Consider the following 7,316-nt stretch of genomic DNA (forward strand, 5'->3'; position numbering starts at 1 on the left):
TAACGAGGAATTGTTTCAACACAACCTTTTTTCCTTATTCTTAGGCCGATAACTGATCCTCTAAGAAAACATATTTACGAGATTGTAATGATACAATGTGTCACAATTTAGTGATCTAAATATTAGTATAGTATTTTCATTGAATTCTAACTGATAATATGAATATATGAACTTGAATATAAAATTAGTTTGAAAAAATTATAAATTCTTAACACAGCAATGTGTTTTCAAAATTTGTATATATTTAGGTCCGAGTGGGAGCATCTCTGAAGATGAGTCCGAGTGGGAGCATTTTCCATTTTTATAAAAAGAATTAAGAAAAACTGATTTCTGAATAGAAATATTTGACACTAATCTAGAAAAATAGATAAACATGACTCGGTTTATGTTCCGGTACGTTAAAAATAATTTTCAAGAAGGTTTTCAACCTTATTTCATATATGTTTCGGGAAAAGTCCGAGTGGGAGCATTCAGAGAAAAACACTTATCCCGTTTTCAGGCTTAAACCAGACAATAAATCTATAAACTATTTTTACAATTATCTCAAGTACTATAGCCATTCTTTGGTGCGCTACATGATTTTTTAATACTCTTACGTTTTCTATTAATAAAATTGTATTTTACCTTCGAATCGACGAAAAAATGGTCCAAGTGGGAGCATTCAGCAGGTGCGCGATGACGTAGTATCCTACCATTGGATAATACTTTGCAGCAATATATTTGCAGTCAACACGGAAAAGGTTTAGGGTTGGATATCGATACCTGGTACTTAGACCGTGCCGAAAACCGTTTCAATATTTACCGGTCAATACCGTTTCAAAACGTACCGTATTTTTAACGGTATAAGAAAGTAAACAGTCCTACGCATAAACCCTTCCAGCCTGCTGAATCTCAGTAAGGGCTTATCAGCTAGTAAATCACTATTAACTGTATGTCTCCAATTAACCACTGAGTTGAGAGCTTTGTCATTATTAATTGCCCCTCTGTATTTTTATCTAATGGCCCCAACTTTGAAGGATCAAATTTCTGCAGAAGATACACTCACTAAATTTATCAATGTTTTTTTTTCTCCTTTCTTTTGTAAATGGGTCTGTGTGAAACTTAGCAATTATTTGTAAATACATGTGTATACTTTATAACATACGATAATTGTTTTAATTAATAATAAATAAAGTTCAATAGTTAAGTGTCACTGTTACTCATGTTACTGACTGATACCCCCTCCAGGCCTGCTAAAAAACAAAAACAAAAAACTGTTCATAGATGTAACTTTTACTGCAAAGTGCAAGACTCTTAACTAAAATGACCGTGAAAGTGATATTTTTTATTATTAGCTCGACTATACTAAGAATATGGTGAGTTGTCCTACTCACCTCGGTTTGCAAGTCGACGTCAGCGTCCATACTTTAAATTAATGTTTATGCGCCTATTACTTCTTTATTTCTTAAGGTATCAATTTCAAATATATATCCCTTATCATCATTTACATCATTTGATAAGGTGCAAAATTCTAAAACCAGTATTTCCAGAACTATATCCCCTTGAACTTAAAATAATGTTATATGTTACTGTAACATCTTCATTTCATATTAAAGTATTGACTTTAAACTTCAAACATGTGTTCCTTATCATCAACTACATCATATGTGACAATGTTTTTTTTTTAACTTTAGCACCAATTTTTCCAGAATTATCTCCCCATGAACTTTTTTCTCTCAAAAAAATGTTACTTTTTACTTACTTTTTTATTTCTTAAGGTATCTACTTCTAACTTCAAATATATTTCCTTATCATGTGTGACAAGATTCATAACTGTAGCATGAATATTTCCAGGATTATTTCCCCCATTAAACTTTTTCTTAAATAAAAATTGATATTTTATAACTTTAAACAATAACATGGCAAGCTTCATAACTCTAGCATCAATATTTTCAGAATCATCATCCCTTTATACTTAGAATTTTCCTTATTAAATTCGGACTTCAACAAGAGCTGTCACACAAGTGACGAATGCCCCCGAAAAAGTTTCTTAAGCATGCAGGATGGTAGTATGAAAAGAAAAGAGGATGAAAGTAACTAATTGCTTAATATTTTTCTTTGTATTATTGTACCTATAATCTCTAATTGTGATAGCGTGAACCTTCAAAATATAAGTGTGACCTTGACCTTTGAAGAAGGGACGTGGTTCCTGGACGCGACAGAATGTTGTCATGAGATAGACATTTGTGCCAAGTTATTTCAAAATCCCTCAATGCATGACAAAGTTACATACTGGACACGATTGTTGTGTAAGTGGGGACACACGGACGGACAGACGGACATGAGCCTTAGCTGCGATACATCGTCCTGATGTGGTAGACATTTGTGCCAAGTTATTATAAAATCTTTCCATGCATGACAAAGTTACAGTCCGGACATGAATGTGTATCTTCAAACTCTTCTCGAGAGAATGAATACCTTCAAACTATAAGTATGACCTTGACCTTGAAGATAGGGATATGGGTCTTAGTCGCCACATGTCGTCTTGATGCCTCTTGTTTATGCCTAGTTATTTTGTAATCTTTCGATGCATGACACTCCGGACACGAATGTGTGTAACTATAAACTCTAATTTTGATATAGTGAACTTCAAAATGGTAGTGTGACCTTGACCTTTGAGGTAGGGGCGTTATAAATGGACGCGACACATCGTCTTGCTGTGGTAGACATTTATGCCAAGTTATTCAAAAATTCTTCCATGCATGACAAAGTTACATCCCGGACACAAATGTGTGAACCTTTAAACTTTTATTGTGATAAAGTGAAACTTCAAAATGTTAGTGTGACCTTGACCTCTAAGGTAGGGACGTAATTCTTGGACGCAACACATCGTCTTGATGTGGTAGACATTAATGCCTAGTTATTTTAATATCATTCCATGCATGACAAAGTTATAGTCCGGACACGAATGAAGTGGGGACGCACAGACAGACGGACGTCCAGACAGACAGACAGAGGGACGGTGCGATTTTAATATGCCTCCCTTCGGCGGCATAAAAATGTTTCTTATCAACACCTATATCAGGTGCGATTAGATTTATAACTCAAGTCCTGTATTTCTAGAATTATCTCCATTTCATTTTTGAACTAGGGATTTATTGAAAATTAATATATTTCTAAGAATTATCTTTGTTATTATAAATGACATCAACTCTAGACTTAAGATAATTGTCCTTTGTCATTACTTACATCATGCATGACAAGGTTCATAACTCTAGCATCCTTATTTCAAGAGATATTTCCTCTTTGAACTTAGAATTTTACTTTAAAAACTTTATTTACTTTTTGCTTGTATCATTTTGGTACCTTTTTTTTTTTTTTTTTTTTTTAATCACATTCATCTCTTTTCCTACTAGATAGAATGATAAGCTTCAATAATGCTATGAATCAATTATTATTATTAATAAACATTATTTTGCTCCTGAAAAAAGAAAAATAATGTAAATCACTGAGGTATGATATGCCTTTAATATGAAAGTAATTTACACAAGTATTTTCATTGTGAGTTGTAAGTGATTAAAAACCGTTTTTAATGTAATCCAATTTTTTTTGTCTTTAACTATTATTAAAAATTGTATGGATCTCAAGTTAAATCTTAGTTTTTCGTTACGTCTAAAATGTTCTACATATGACTATACATTCTTGAAACATGATAGGATCATAAAACATTCAAGGGTGCTGCTATCAGTAGTACAGTGACAAGCCGTGTAATTATAATTAAATGCTCATCACCAGAGGCGTAGCCAGCTTTTTCAACTTGTAGGCAAATAAAAGGGGGTCTGGGGGGCTATGTCTTGGGGCATAGCCAAACATAAGTTCAGATTAAAAAGAGCAAAATGTGAGCCCCAAAGTATGTTCAACGAAAATTATCAACACAATAATTTTAAACGGATTTGATAACATACAAACTATACTGAGGATGGTTAATCATGCACACATACTTGATTCGACTATACGGCTTGAATCCACTACTAGCCGACCCTCGCCTGTTTTATTGTATTTTTGGGACTTTTGAAAATGTCAATTTCTTGACCAACTTGTAGGGCCGTGCCTACATGGCCTTATAGTAGCTACGCCACTGATCACTGACCAGAGATAGGAAATTTTGGGAGAAAACTGGAAATCTTGGGTTTATGCGTAGGACTGTAAACAAAAATGCAAAGGAAAACGAATAAATAAATGAGCAGCGTCATGACAAAACCAACATAATGGGTTTGCGACCAGCATGGATCCGGATCAGACCAGTCTGCCCACCGCGCAGTCTGATCAGGATCCATGCTGTTTGCTTACCAACCCTATTACAAGCAGAGAAACTGATAGCGAACAGCATGGATCCTGATCAGACTGCGCGGATGCGCAGGCTGGTCTACATACATGCTGGACGCAAACCCATTATGTTGGTTTTGTCGTGACGCGGCTCAAATGATTATTTACGTCAATAATATCACAAAAGTCAAAACACAGGCTTAAAGAATAGAAGTGTAAACATTTGATATTTAAAAGGGGGATGATTTAAGCACAAAAATACAATAAATTTCTATTTTAATGCATTAAAAATTGTCAACAACGCATGTTAAAAACGAAAGTAGCAAAAAGTACAGAAGGGAAGTAACTCCTGTGCACATCACAATCTCCTACGCACTGATCTCCCCTTATCAGTACAATTCTGCCAAGGGAGGTAATCAGTTAGAGAAGTTTGAGATTTAATATATAGTACAAGCTGTTAAACTGAGCCTGCAATTTCGTGAAAATAATATCACAATGCACATGCTTTTTACATAAAGTTATTAAATACAAATTTAACAACATATTTGTTTACTTGATCTTTACGAATCAAAATAATACTAATTAATACAACATGACATTAACTGCTAATAATAACAACTCCTTCCATAGGCCAAAATAAAAACCATTCCATAAGAGACGACGCCGCTCACCGGCGTCGCCAATAAAGTTTGTTTAGGCATCCATTGTCTCAATCTTATGCTTAAAAATAAACGAAAATATATTTTAATTTCTTTCACTTTTGTTATTGGAACAAAAATGTGTTTAGTACAGTTTAGTACTACCCAGTCTACAGTAACAGACATTTTTCTCTCAGACCAATGCTTTTTCTACATTTTTTTATTATTCTTTAATTCTAATTTCAACTATAATTGTTTAAATTGGATTACATGGAAAATTATGTAGATAATAGTTTAAGAACTGACAAAGGCAGATTTTAAAATAGTGTGATTATTTTCCACAAGAACATGCCGACATAAAAAAAGAGAAAAATATCAATGACTATTTAATATGAAATAATTTTGCTGTGTATCCTAAACTTGAGTACAAAGTTGTAAAGATTTTTTCTAAAAAAAGGAAAGAATTGAAATAATCAGTGTAATAAAGAAATGCAAAATCCTTTTTAAGCTCACCTGACCAACTCAGGGTGGGCTTTTAGGTTCGTTGAATGTCCGTCGTCTGTCGTCCGTCCACACTTGTTCGTTAACACTCTAGCGGTAACATTTTTTTCAATACTAGTATGTCTCTGTTTTTCAAGTGTTTGTCTCAGTTGCATTCTATTTTTCAATTAAGCATTATCCGAACGTTTATTGCTTTTTGTTGTTTTTTTTTTTTTTTTTTTTTGTTTCTTTTTGGTGTTGATGATATCCTTTTTTTCAAAATTACATGAGTTTTGTATATTGGTTGGCAACATCTACTTGGGGTATTTGCATTATCGGTAAAATGTTATGAATAAATTATTTTGAGCTTCATATACGTATTCACTTTGTGTATTGAACAAGTTCCGAAGTTTGTCTCAGGTTAATGTTGCCAATTAATAATATGTGCTTATATGAATATGTGTTATTTCTGAATAAGTATATTTTTACTCTGTTCTTAACAAATCAAAATATCTCTATTTGCATTCCATCTTGCTGATAATGTACTATCTTATTATAACTTTCCTATTCTTCTGTTTTTGTATTGAATCCAGTCTTCTAGGATGTAGTTTTGGTGTGATGTTGCTAAGTTTTGATTACCTGTCTGTCCCCGTCGTCGGTACAATCTTACTAGTATTAAGCCTGTATCCGTTTAGGAAGTGAATGATTTAAGTGCATACCGCGCGGCGATTGGTCTTTTTTATAACAGCACTCAGAGGGTACTTAAGAAATAAGTTATTGTAGCTATCCGTATAAAGCATTAACGAAAGTTTTTATCTATTTAATGTCGTATGTGTTATTAATACGACGTGCAATCTGGTTTATCTATTCGAATATTGTCAATCTTTATTTTAGTGTATTTGTTTCTTTATAACTATGTTATATTTAATCGTTTGACAAATGAACTTTGACGAAGCATCGAACAGTATATCTTACATTTTTCATTTCTTTTATCAAATCTTATACTTTTATCTGGTGATATTGAATTAAATCCAGGGCCTAATGATGTCATTGTCGATCTTTATCAATTTTTCATTAGAATATAAGAAGTATCAGGAATAAAATTGAATATATTACAGATAACTGGTTAGACTTTGATATTATCTGTTTTACGGAAACACATTTGGACAACTCAATCAATATTGACAGCTTGAAACTAACTAATTTCAGTCAAATATACCGTAAAGACAACACGTGTCACTCTGGTGGACTTTTAGTTTATGTTAATGAGAAGCTCGTATCTAAAAGGCTAATTGATTTGGAAAATACCTTACCCGAAGCACTTTGGATTGAAATAAAAGACCTTTAATGAAAAAAAAAATTGATAGCTAATATCACATTATTAGAAACGGTATCTGGAAAAATGTGTAACAAATAATATGGTAAGGTGTCCTGTTTAGCTTTATACATTAACGAGTTTTTGAATAGTTCGTCTGTCAGCCAATGCTACCTAAGCAAACAAACCACCGACAGTTCCTTATAATTTCTGTATCACTCGGTTTTACATGCTCAAATTCGTAACAAATGTAGCAATTTAAATGTTGATTTATTTAGAAATTTTTTAAAAGAAAATGCATCTTATGAATGAGGTTATGCTTCCGAAGATGCTGAACATTTCTTTTTTAATTGCAGACGGTATACACCACAACGAATTCAACTTTTTAATGCTACTCGCATTTTTTATTAATTATCCATAATATCAATACTTTTTAGATTTATATTAGGGACGGACAGAATTACTAATGTTATTTGAACTTGTGATCCAGCCCTTTTTCTTTCAAAATGTATTTTTATATTTTTTCTATATATTTGCATTGTATATCTTGTAAAAATTAAAAGGAATAAAATATGTTT

This window comes from Ruditapes philippinarum, unplaced genomic scaffold, assembly GCF_026571515.1.
Source record: "Ruditapes philippinarum isolate M1 unplaced genomic scaffold, ASM2657151v2 ctg3335_1_1_1_1, whole genome shotgun sequence".
Lineage (NCBI taxonomy): Eukaryota > Metazoa > Mollusca > Bivalvia > Venerida > Veneridae > Ruditapes > Ruditapes philippinarum.